This window comes from Apium graveolens, chromosome 10, assembly GCF_009905375.1.
Source record: "Apium graveolens cultivar Ventura chromosome 10, ASM990537v1, whole genome shotgun sequence".
Taxonomy (NCBI): domain Eukaryota; kingdom Viridiplantae; phylum Streptophyta; class Magnoliopsida; order Apiales; family Apiaceae; genus Apium; species Apium graveolens.
In genome coordinates, this window is record NC_133656.1 from 241,207,451 (window position 1) to 241,219,678 (window position 12,228).

Here is a 12,228-nt window from a genome sequence, read left to right on the forward strand (position 1 = left end):
CTTGTGTAAAAAATGTCTCTGACCAAGCACCGGATAGCTTGAGAGTGGTTTTATGTCCCTTGGGGCGGTCTGGTTGTTGTACTTAACAAACATAATTTGATGTGATTCGAATGCAGCAGGGGTTGTCTCCTCCTGAGAAGCTTCATTCCGCCAATACTGACGACTGCCCCATATATTGAAGCCCTTCGTGTAAGTCCATCCAGATGATCTCTTATATACATGTAAAAATGTGGACTCTATTCTGGCACAAAACAGCATATTTCACTACCAAAATCCAAGTTTATAAAAAAAAGTATCTATATTACGCATAAATACTGGAGGCACACAGTATTTGCAATTGTGTATGCCTCAGCAACTTCTATGGGCATCTCTAGTTGCACAACAAAACCGACATCAATACTTCTAGATACACGACTCCTCGTTTTGAATATTACATAATTTTTTACATGAGTTTTTGTCCCGAGGACAGAGTCACAAGTACACACACTGATATATCTTAAATGTTCTTATCTAATATCTAATTTTCTATACATATTATGCAGGCACGCCCTATAACCTTAAAAAATTTACAAGATTTGTTTCGAAAGCTATTGATGGGATGCGGGCCAAATGCAGAAGCGGTTGGTGATGTTGCAGGTTCCTCACATCTTGATCGCTAGCTGATATTTGCTAGCTCTTTCCTTCCCTTATACAAGGGAAATTAAGAATTCTCTCATAGATCTCAGAAAACTTTTAATTTTAGCTATGATGTTAACAATATTTTTTGTAGAACAATTATATCTCCAAGTTGCAAAATAATACATGATAAACAATTAAAAATGCCCCTATCCAGCTGATTCATGTGGTTAGCTGATGATATTTTGGTGTTTAGTTTTCTCCTTTTACCCATTTCTTTTTATTTGCTACAGTCATCTTCTTGAATTACAGGCATGAACTCATCGAGTGTCACTATTATCAACGCTCTCTCTGAAATCTGATGATTGAGATCATGAAAAAATATTGTTATGTTCAAAGATTAAAAAGAATAGATAAAGTACATAAAATATTATTACCATTAATAAATTTCTTTATGATTTATAAACAATATGTTGAGATTTTCTAAACTAAAACCATCTATTGAGGACTTGAGATGTCAAGAAACAAAAATTCGTTTATTTGCATCAAACTTTCGGTCTCAAGCATGTAAAATAGCAGTTACATTTGAGACATCAAGACCTGTGCATCTTTTTCTAGCTATCTATGTCTTCTATTTTTCCAGTTTGCGCAAATACACTAGAATCTTCATTCACATATTGCTGTGTGCGCATCATCAACCTTATAAAAACAAAATTGGCGGCTGACGAGTAGATGGGAAGAAAAATCTCTAGTTTAAATTGTGCAATTTGTTGATATGAACTTCAAGTTTCTACAACTGGAAGCTAAAAAGAAAGACATTGAGCTGTTGATTGTTTATTATGCAGCAGGCTCTGCATAAAATTTTAACACTGATCATACATACCGGTACAATTGTCTATATGCTCGAAGAAACTATCTGTGTGCTTGGTACTAGACTGAAAACATTGAAAATTGAAGTTAAAATGGCATATATAACAACCAAAAAAATTGCATATTAAACTGTTATAATGCTAAAAATTGCTGCATAAAGTTATTTAATGTATGACATATGTATAATATATTTTACATTATGTTAACATAGGCAAGAAGTTTTTACAGAGCGGGTTTATCACTCTCTTTTGCACTCACACATACACAACCACCTTATATTTCTACCTTTATCATCCAAAAGCGAGTTATTACTCTCACACCACAGGTGCCGCTGGGCTCAAACCCCCTCTGGTGTTGTTTTGCAAACACCCTATTTCTGTCATGAATGAAAATGAGAAGCTCTCAACTGTCTTAGAATATAGCTTGCTTGTCTTATGAAATAAAGTCCTAAACGTGAATTCTCTTTGAAAAAAACTCAACATTCCCTGAACCGAAACGGCTATTGTATAACTGCTTGACACCACACAGTTCATACACTATTGTTCTATTTGGTTGAAGGGAATACAAACAATATATTTGTTAACAAACTTCAATACAAAAGAAAGGTTGTAACTTGTAGTTGTAAGAGGGATGAATATTGAAAAAAGACGAGGATGTGCAAATTGTTCATAATGTAACTAGGTAAATATACCGGGCTTGGCGGCTGTTCAGAGAAACTATTTAAAAATAAAAATAAAAAATATTATTTGCAGCAATTTTGTTGAAAATTAAGATTTCTAAAACTAAAAGAGTCGCTAAAAATAATGTTATAAAAATATAACATACAATTGAAGAGTTGATGAGTGTACCTGAAATTTTAAGGAGTTATACACATTAGAAGTGGTACAATGGTACTTTATATTTTAATTTTATACTTTTTTTTGTCAGATGTTCCAATATGATACTTGATAAATTCTTAAAACATGCCTTCTTTCAATTTAAATCGATACATCTTTTTTCCAACTAACATTTCTTTATCCTTTCAAAAAAAATACTACTTATAATAAGATTATGCATACATCATTTTTATATATATGTTTACTCTTTCATTGCTCTAAATATAATTTATCAAGCACATATAATTTAACCTATCTAAATAAATGTTGAATAAATTTAGTACTTAAATTACAATAGACATTTTGCATCATCCAAGTGTACTAAGAGAAGTTAGAACTCCATATATAATCCATATGTGCACATTTTTAGAATTAATTTTGTTTTGTAAATAGCAGATATCAACATGATTTTAGACAAAGAAAAAATTGATCATACTTTAATATTAAAATAATAAAATATGACTGGATCTGAGCATGTGTTTTGCTAAAAAAAATTATTTAATATATAAAAATCTTATATTGAAATTGAGATGACTAATATTACTTCCCAGTTTTTTTTAGCATAAAACAATTAATTTGAAAATTAGTCAGTCATCCATGTAATTCAATTATCTAGAATATATTGGAACAACCATGTACGTCAATAACGTGAAATTAAAATGTAGTTATAGATGGGGACTTACATCTCCTCTTTAATGCCCAGGCTACAATTTTATATATACTATCACATTAAATCTTGAAAGAAACTCATAAACATCATAAAAATATAGGCTGCATTTCTTTGTCAAAATTAACATCGTCAATGTACACAACCATATCAATAAGCAACTCAAAAACCAATGCACTTAAGGGCTAGATGGATTATTACGAGTATCTACGTGAAAGTAGCATTTCAGACCTAAAAGCTCATACTTTCTGACTTCATCATTTTTTTGAGAAAAGAACTCTACCAACTTGCGATCTCGTTATTTTCCAAAATTCCGGTATCTCATTATCCTTGAGATGCTCAAATGGATAGCAAACATGTTTAAATTTCTCGAACCCAAAATGAAAGTCCTGCAATAAACCATAAACAATTATAATATAGGCGTATTTGTAAGGGGTTAGGGAACGTAAGACATTGCCTTCTTTGTTGCAACATGTACATAATTTGGGATGTTATGCAGATCCGCTAGAAGAGAAGTGGGTAACACAACTCATTTGTTCTCACTGTTATTCAAATTAAAAATCGAACCTTGTTTCATAGTGGGAGCTTTTGCAAAGCAACAAATTAATATCAAAGTAAAAGATAATTAATTATGTAAATTCTTGATTTTTTAAAGATTTGGTCGTAGGGAAATGGTTGCTAACTTGTAAACACCTATGTACCTAAATTTTAGTCATTAGAGTAATCACTACGTCATAAGTGCACATAGGCAACCCCTACTATACAGTTGCATAAGGCCCAAATGGTGTTGCATAAGGTAATATGCAACACCAAGGGGGGTTGCCAATGTGGAAGTGGTCGTAGACACCTAATGCAACATTTTGTGCAACACTTGAAAGTATTGCATCAGGTGGATTTTGCAACAGTAAATCACCTATTGGCAACAACAGAAAGTGTTGCATTAGACCTGACAGGATAGTACACTTGGTCCTACGTGGAAACTGACACATCAGATGCCATGTCAGCAACAGGGGGTCCCTAGAGCCACATCAGCATGCCATGTCAGCACGCCACGTCAGCTGGGTCTCATCCTGCCATGTCAGCATGTGGGGGCCCACAATGCCACGTCAGCAGTGGGGCCCTTATTCCACGTCATATGTGGGGCCCATATTGTTTATGCAACACCATTTTGATGCATATGCAACACTATTTTCATTCAATTGCATCAGTATATACCACATTATGCAACACCATTTTTTAAATTGCAACAGTATTATAATCAAATGTAACACAGTGAAAAGCAATATGCAACATAGAATATGCAACACTAGAAAACATAAAAATTTGGCCATAATTTGTCTATTTTTACATGATACCTGCCATAAGTGGCATCCAACAAAAACAACCATATCAGGAATCCAACAAGTTTTAAACATACAAAAAATACTAAAATACATACGCCCAATTCTAAATTTAAAACACTAAAAGTACATCAAATCTTTCTTCAAATGAACAAAGATACCAAAGAACTAAGTCACTAAGAAGTTGCGCCTTGAGTGCCTTGAATAACTATAGTACCGTTTTCCTCTTGATCACTGAAACCGTGGTACATCTTCGAATAAAAACCTTTTAAAAATAGACCCTAAGGCGATGTTGATGCAAGGAAGCTAAATGGAGCTTTAGCCTAGAAAATAAAAATGAATAGAATAACAATAACAAGATTTGGGCCTTAAACTTAATTAATGAAAGCAGTTTGACTTAACAGGTCAATCACTCAATATTATGGTATTAATTGGGGCCTTAAACTTCCCATTATTAATTTACTACTTATTTAACACAACGCAATTAAACCCAACCAATAAAGTCAATAATTTCATTTTTAGAATTTATTACGAGCTATGGGCTATAAAAACATGCATCAAAAAATGTACTTCTACCTAGGAACAGATTGAGCATTTGCCCCAAAAAGACGCAAAATAGATAGTGTACAAAGCGTAAAAGATTTATGATTTATCTGCCAAGAGAGACTAAAACAAAGAGCTAAATACAACCATAAAAGCAACTGGACTCAAAAGGTAAATTTTTTTGGAGTCAATATAGGCCCCGACATTTCCTTTAATCAAATTACTTGAAACAACTTGCAACTAGACCAAACAAAATTCATTCTAAATTTATATTTAACAAATTGATAATGTGCTATATAGTCTACATAGACATGCATAAAAAATTTACTTCCAGCCAAGGTTACAGAGGAGCATGTCCCCAAAAAGACGAGAAGCAGATGAAGTAAATTTACAATCCAAGGTTGCTTTGAGGATCTGTGGGGCATCCTCTCCTTGATTACTTTTTCCAATCTCAGTGGTGCGAGGGGAACTAAATCAGCAATTTCCTTTAAAGCAACATGCACACGACAAAGAACTTGCTCCTTTTTTGCAAGACCACGTGGCTGCTGTAATAGCCTAAGGAAAGATAAAGGCGGCACAAAATTTCTTACAAGCATATCCAAGCATAGATAGAGGTATTTTCCGCTCACTGCAGCCTATAATGTAGTAAAAGGAAAACTAATCCTTGATAAGAACAAGCAATGATATCAAAGCAACAACCAACTCAACCAATACATCCATCACATCTGGACCATAGTTCCACAAGCTCATGCCACTTATCTGAAGGTAACAAACTTTCTTTAACAACCAAAAAACTAAAATCCGAAAAAAATAATGGAAAAAGAAATGAGCAAAAATATTAATGCACTATTACTTACAGAAGAAAGAAGCATTTTATGGTGATCAGAATCTATGTAAGAAACTGCTCCAGACAGGGCTTTCAAACTTGTCTTTTAAATTATAAAACAACATTAGGTAAGCCTTTACAAAAGTAATAAGAGGACATAAAGTTTACACATTTTAGTGCATATACTTTTCAAAAACACTCAACCTACCACAAGCATGGCCACTTCATCTGGTGCTAGGCGTTTAGTATGGTGCGGAATCCCGATCAACTCGTGATAACTGTCAGATTGACCTTGAAAACTTATAAATCACTATTAATCACTATTAATCAACCATAAGATTGATCTTCAAGCTGAGAATCAATGTCAAATGATTAGAATTTATAACATATAAAAATCCATTATCTACTTAAATGTTTGAAACTGCAAACAGACCTGTATGAGGATTTTCTCTCCATAGTTCTGCTTAACAGTAGACAAGAAGCTCGGCAAATTCCTTGATGCAAGTGAATGCATACAAAATTAGTTTTTAGTTGTAGACCGCAAGTAATTATACCTATGAATTATATAAAAGAAGATAAAAAGTACCTGCCCAGTTGCCCTCTTTTGTTTGAGCCCAATAATGAACTCATCATCCAGCAACTTTTGGTTATTTGTGCCGACGTCGATGGTAATAGGCAAGCACTGCAAATACAACACAAATATACAGTTTAGAATAAGAATTAATAATAATGTCATAGTATAGATAGGAAGCTTCATGTAACCCATGTGGCCTTGTTATCTAATTGAATAGAACCATGAAAAGTGGTTAAGGGATTGCACGGATATACTCTACATTCCCATGTCGCTAGCAGTAACATCCATAACATACCACCACAGTCTGGTAGCCACAATCAAATAATAGACCCTAGAACTTATATTCAGTGTTTCTAAATAACGATTACTGGGATTGATTTTGGTGATCCCATTGCTCATGACCGACTTCGCTTCTATTATATACCCAGTGTTGCACATTTATGCTCCTTCTGTGTTAATTACTTTGTATACTTTTGCTAAGTACTTCATCCTATTCTGTTTTCTTGCTTGCTTCTAAAAATCTGAGGTGCTTAACTCTTCGTTGCTTATTATGCTACATACTAAGCAATAAGTCTGAGTGACTATGTACTGCTAACTATATTTTGTTTGGTAAAAAATTAAGTCCTCGTTTATAAGAATATCAAGATCCAATTCAACAGAATGAATAATTGTTCTATGTTTAATTTGTCAGCATAACTCAAGCAAGGGCAAAGCTTATGCACATTTACTTTATAAAGCAATTGAAGAAATAGTTCTAATATCCACTTAAGGACACACACAATTAACTATTTTTCTTAGTGCAAGACCCTTCTATTGTATTCAGTTTTTCATAATGATTGTTATTGGATGAAGAAAAAACTACTTAAAGAATATATTATCTCAGCTCAAAAACTAGTTAAAGAATTTATGGATAACTGGTGTCACTAAAATTTCTGAAGTGTTCGGGTAATACATGCACTAGAAGGAAGAACATGTTACCTTGATCCGTTCATATTCTCTGACTGCACAGGTTTTAGCTTCCTCTGTTACTCTTACATTTTCTTTCAACTCATCTATTTTCCGAATTCACCACAAAAAATCTTTGATGAAGCAGCTTCAAGCTTTTCAATCCTTACATTCAAGGAGGCCAGTTCGGATAAAAGAGTTTGCACCGTCAACAAAGCATTCGCGAGGTCAGAAAATGCATTGTTAATTGCCAACATCACCCCAATATAGTCATGAAGCTTATCCTGCAGTATAAGAATAGAGCATCTGTAAATATCTAGCACTTCGAGTGGAACAAGATGCTTGAAAAGATAAAGGATCATGATTAAAGTTAGCAATTCAAGTCTAGGAAAGTACAACAATCCAGTAACTTACCAGATGCTTGACAGTTTGTGCATTCAACTCCCGATAGAGTCTGCTAGCTTTGACAGCAGAAGTAGCTGAAAGAGATATGTCCTAAGTCCAATTATGTATGAGGATTTAGGAATAACTTTTATGTAATATGTTTTGATTTCATTGATATTAATAAAAGGCTTGTTTTGTTTTTATTGCGGGCTCTATCTATTTAAATGTTTAAATAAGATATACCACAGTTTAGAGTAAAGCTTTTTATGGATTGTGTTGAGATCATAATAATGAGACCTAAAAGATGATAACTCTAAACTTAAATAGTTCCTGGTCGTAGGATTACTAACTGGTAATTAATAATCCGCAAAGATCGGTACATACTATGCTTGCTTTATTATGAAGGATGTCTGTTCTCATAGACATTTGTGTGGTGACACTATAGCTAGTATGTAGGTGCTTATTATAGAATAAGTTCACTGAACATGACTCACACAGCTGAACAACGGATGGAGTTCACTCACGTGTCAGCAGTTGTTCACATAGTGATAGTTGTACAAGTATCCTTAGATTTGAGGTCATCATAGTCATCTTTTGTACACTGAACTATGCTTTGGTTTAGTTCTTAGTCTCAAGGGACAATTATAAGGGCTCTACTAGGTATAGGAATTTGTACACGAAGATAGTGTATGATCAATAAAGGATCTACCCCTTCCAGTATAGGAAGAGAATGTTCAATGCTGATCCACTTATGTTAATTCAGGAATCTCTGGCCAGAGTGAATGAAATTAGAAAAGAGTTTCTAATTTACATTAAATAGAACTAAGCATAGTGAATGGGAAAGCAAGTGATTAAATAAGATAGGCTTGACACAAGTTCCATGCCTTGTATTTAATCGTGATATTGCAGGGTAGAAGGAATTAATTGTACGGTTTCTACTCACTGAATAGGTTCTTGGTATTCTAAGTAGTGAATTCGTATTATCCGGATAGTCGCGATATGCTGAGAAGTATCACTCACGATGTAGAATAAATATGATTAATTAATTAATCATGTTTAATGAATTAGAGAATTTATATAAATAATGATAAAATAGTTTTATTATTATTTATTTCTACTACCGGCTTAATATTGAACCTAAAGGGTCACACCATAAAAGAGAATGATTTAATGGTGGAGGAATTAATTAATAATGGCTGATAATTATTTATTTATGAAATAAATAATTAATTGGCAAATTTAATAATTGATTAAATGAGATTTAATTGATTATAAATTAATTAAGAAAAGGTTCTTAATATTATTAATTAAGAATTTAATTTTTGGAAATTAAATCAAGTGAGAGAATTATTTCTAAAGAATTTAAAAAAGGATTAATAATTAAAAGGTGTTTTAATTATTAGTGAGAATAATAAAGGGTTAATAATAATAATAATATTTTATGGGAAAATTTTCAGCTGAAAATTTTGCCTATAAATATACTATTATAAACCCTATTTTTGCCTTAACCAAAAAGATTGACAAAACCCTAATTCTCTCCATCTCCTCCTCCTTCATTACATCGTTTTCTTGGTGGATACCGGTGGAGTGCTTCACACTTGAGGAGCAGCTGCTAAGGATCTCCGTTCATCGTTCTTGGATCGCTATTAAAGACCTCCATCTTTCCATTAACGTAAAGCTTCTTAAGGTAAATATATTGAACTACGAATTAAATATTATATTTTCGCATGGATCCTGCGGAGGGTTTCGGTTCTTTTTAAGATTAAATTTACGTTTTCGCTGCATTTATGTGCTAAAAACCCTTCAGTAGCCACATTTTTCATGTCTGCAGATCTCACCCTTTGAGAGTTGAATATTGCCTCATCCGCCTCAAACTTCGTTAGCTTGACAAAAGCCAACCCCAGTTGCCCCATCGTCTCCCCAATTTCTTGCTGAGCTTTAATTTCATGTCAATAGCATACTTCCCATTTCATTATACATATTATTAGTACCTAAATCAACTACATGACAGTAATAAATATTACAAATTTACATATAACACCGAGGCAAATATCGATATTTCCTTTATTGTATGGAGCTAGGAAATTGATTAACATACATTTAAGCTCAATCAAGTCTGAGATGTCGCAACTCAAAATGGTCTCGCTAGATCAGCATTATCAGACAAATATCAATACATATTTGAATCGAGAAACATTACTAATTATATAAACCGACAAACATAGCACTCAAAATTTATAATTTACATCAAAAGAGTTCAATAGACCTGCTGAGAAGCATTACCAATCTGATTCTCGAAATCTTGCAACTTACCCTTCCTCTCCAAAAATTCCTTATCTTCCTCCACAACCGGTGGCTTAACCGCACCCCAATCATTCGTAATCGACTGCTTCAACTCCTTAAAAATCCTCAACAAATCCCTCCCTCCTTTCACAGGCAACGCAACCTCATTCACATCCAATGCATTCCCTTGCAAACTCTCCCTCCCAAACAACTGCCAAGGCAACTTCACCGCCCCATCCAACATTCTCGACGCCACATCTGTGGTCCTCACCAACGGCAACTTCCCTTTCGACACGTCTTGCTCCTTCTGAGCATCCGAAACCGTGATTCGCACACACTTCGCTCCGGAATGTGAAGTCGAAGTTGGGAACAAATCATGACCGTTGACTCCACTTCCTCCGTTGCTATCTTCTCCATCGAACGATCGAAATATTGCTTCAGCATACGAAGGCGGTTCAAGAAACGTGTTGTACGGATTAGGTTGTTGATTTCTCGATTATTTCTACACATCTCGGATCGAGATGTGTAGGAGAATATAATAAGAAGGTGAGCGGAGGAGAGGATGGTGGAGGTGAGAAGGGGTGTGAAGATCTGAGTGAAGAGAGGGGTTGAAAGACGAGGCGGCCACTGCTAATGATTTATGTTTGTTAGGGTTTTATATAAAAATGATAAATTTTTAGGGCTTGTCTGTTAACGGGCTGGGCCTTGACTTAATTAAGTCTTTACAATCATAATTTCTTAATTATTTTGATAAATATCTTGTTGCTTTTCTGTAAATTATTTAAATATTATTTTAATTTTTGAGTATCAGCTCAGATTTAGAGAGAAAGAGTGAATTTTTGTTAAGGGGGGAAATAGTCGCCCAAATTTTTGGCCTGGGAAAGTGTGCAGATTTGTGTCTCAACATCATTTAATTATTTTTTTAGTTTTTTATTAAATATTTACAATTTTAAATATTATAAGAAAATTGTATAACTAATGTAAAATATATGTCAAAATAACACGACAATGATAAAATTAATCGGAACAATTATTTGTATAATTGAATTGTCGAACAAGAATTTAAAAAAAAATAGAAATCATTCGGGACAAGAATCTACATGGAACCCGTGTTGACCGTAATTTGACTATTATAAAAACACACGATATAAAATCTATTTTTTTAAAAAAAAAATTACACAGCTTAAAAATTAGTAGGTAATATCATCCGTACGGTTGGATCGTTGAACAAGAATTTTAAAAAAAATATAATCACCACTCGGGACAAGACTTGGTTATAGGAACTCGTGTTGACCGTAATTTGACTATTATAAAAACACACGCTATAAAATCTAAATTTTTAAAAAAAATTACACATTTTTAAAATAAGTAGGTAATATCATCCGTACGGTTGGATCGTTGAACAAGAATTTTAAAAAAATAGAATAATCACTCGGGACAATACTAGGTAACAGCAACCTGTGTTGACCGTAATCTGACTATTAAAAAAGCACGTGATATAAAATCTAAATTTTTTTAAAAAAAATTAAACATCTCTAAAATTAGAAGGTAACATCATCTGTACGGTTGGATCGTTGAACAAGAATTTTAAGAAAATAGAATCACCACTCGGGACAAGTCTTGGTTATAGGAACCCGTGTTGACCGTAATTTGACTATTATAAAAACATACGATATATAATTTAATTTTTTTAAAAAACATTTAGACATCTCTAAAATTAGTAGGTCTCATCATCCGTACGGTTGGATCGTTGAACAAAAATTTTAAAAAATTAGAATCACCACCCGGAACAAGACTACGTAATGTGAACCCGTGTGCACCGGAGTTTGACTATTAAAAAAGCACGTGATATAAAATTTATTTTTTTAAAAAAAAATTACACATCTCTAAAACTAGTAGGAAACAAAATTTGTACGGTTGGATCAATTAAAAATTATTTAAAAAAAATTATAACATGAATACAACAAATAAATTTTAAGAATAGTACAATAACTAACGCAACACTAAATAACCTACTGCAACACCAGAAAGCAAATGCAACGCCTGAAGTGCCATGTCAGCAAGTGGGCCCCACTATGTGCCACGTCAGCATGCCATGTCAGCATTTTGGGCCCCCATGTGGGTCCCACTAATCCCATGTCAGCATGCTGCCGTGGCATGCCACTTCAGCGTTCCACGTCACCAATGGGCCCCATATGTGGGGTCCCAAAATGCTGACGTGGCATGACACGTCAACATGCCACGTTAGCACCCGTGGGTCCCCAGCACGCCACCTCAGATTTATTTTCCACATCAGCATTTATTAA

At 33.8% G+C, this 12,228-nt stretch overlaps 1 pseudogene; it reads right to left on the minus strand.

Moving 5' to 3' along the window:
* Positions 1-4,939: 4,939 nt before the first annotated feature.
* LOC141692204 (sorting nexin 2B-like) lies at positions 4,940-11,977 on the minus strand (annotated as a pseudogene).
* Positions 11,978-12,228: the final 251 nt, after the last annotated feature.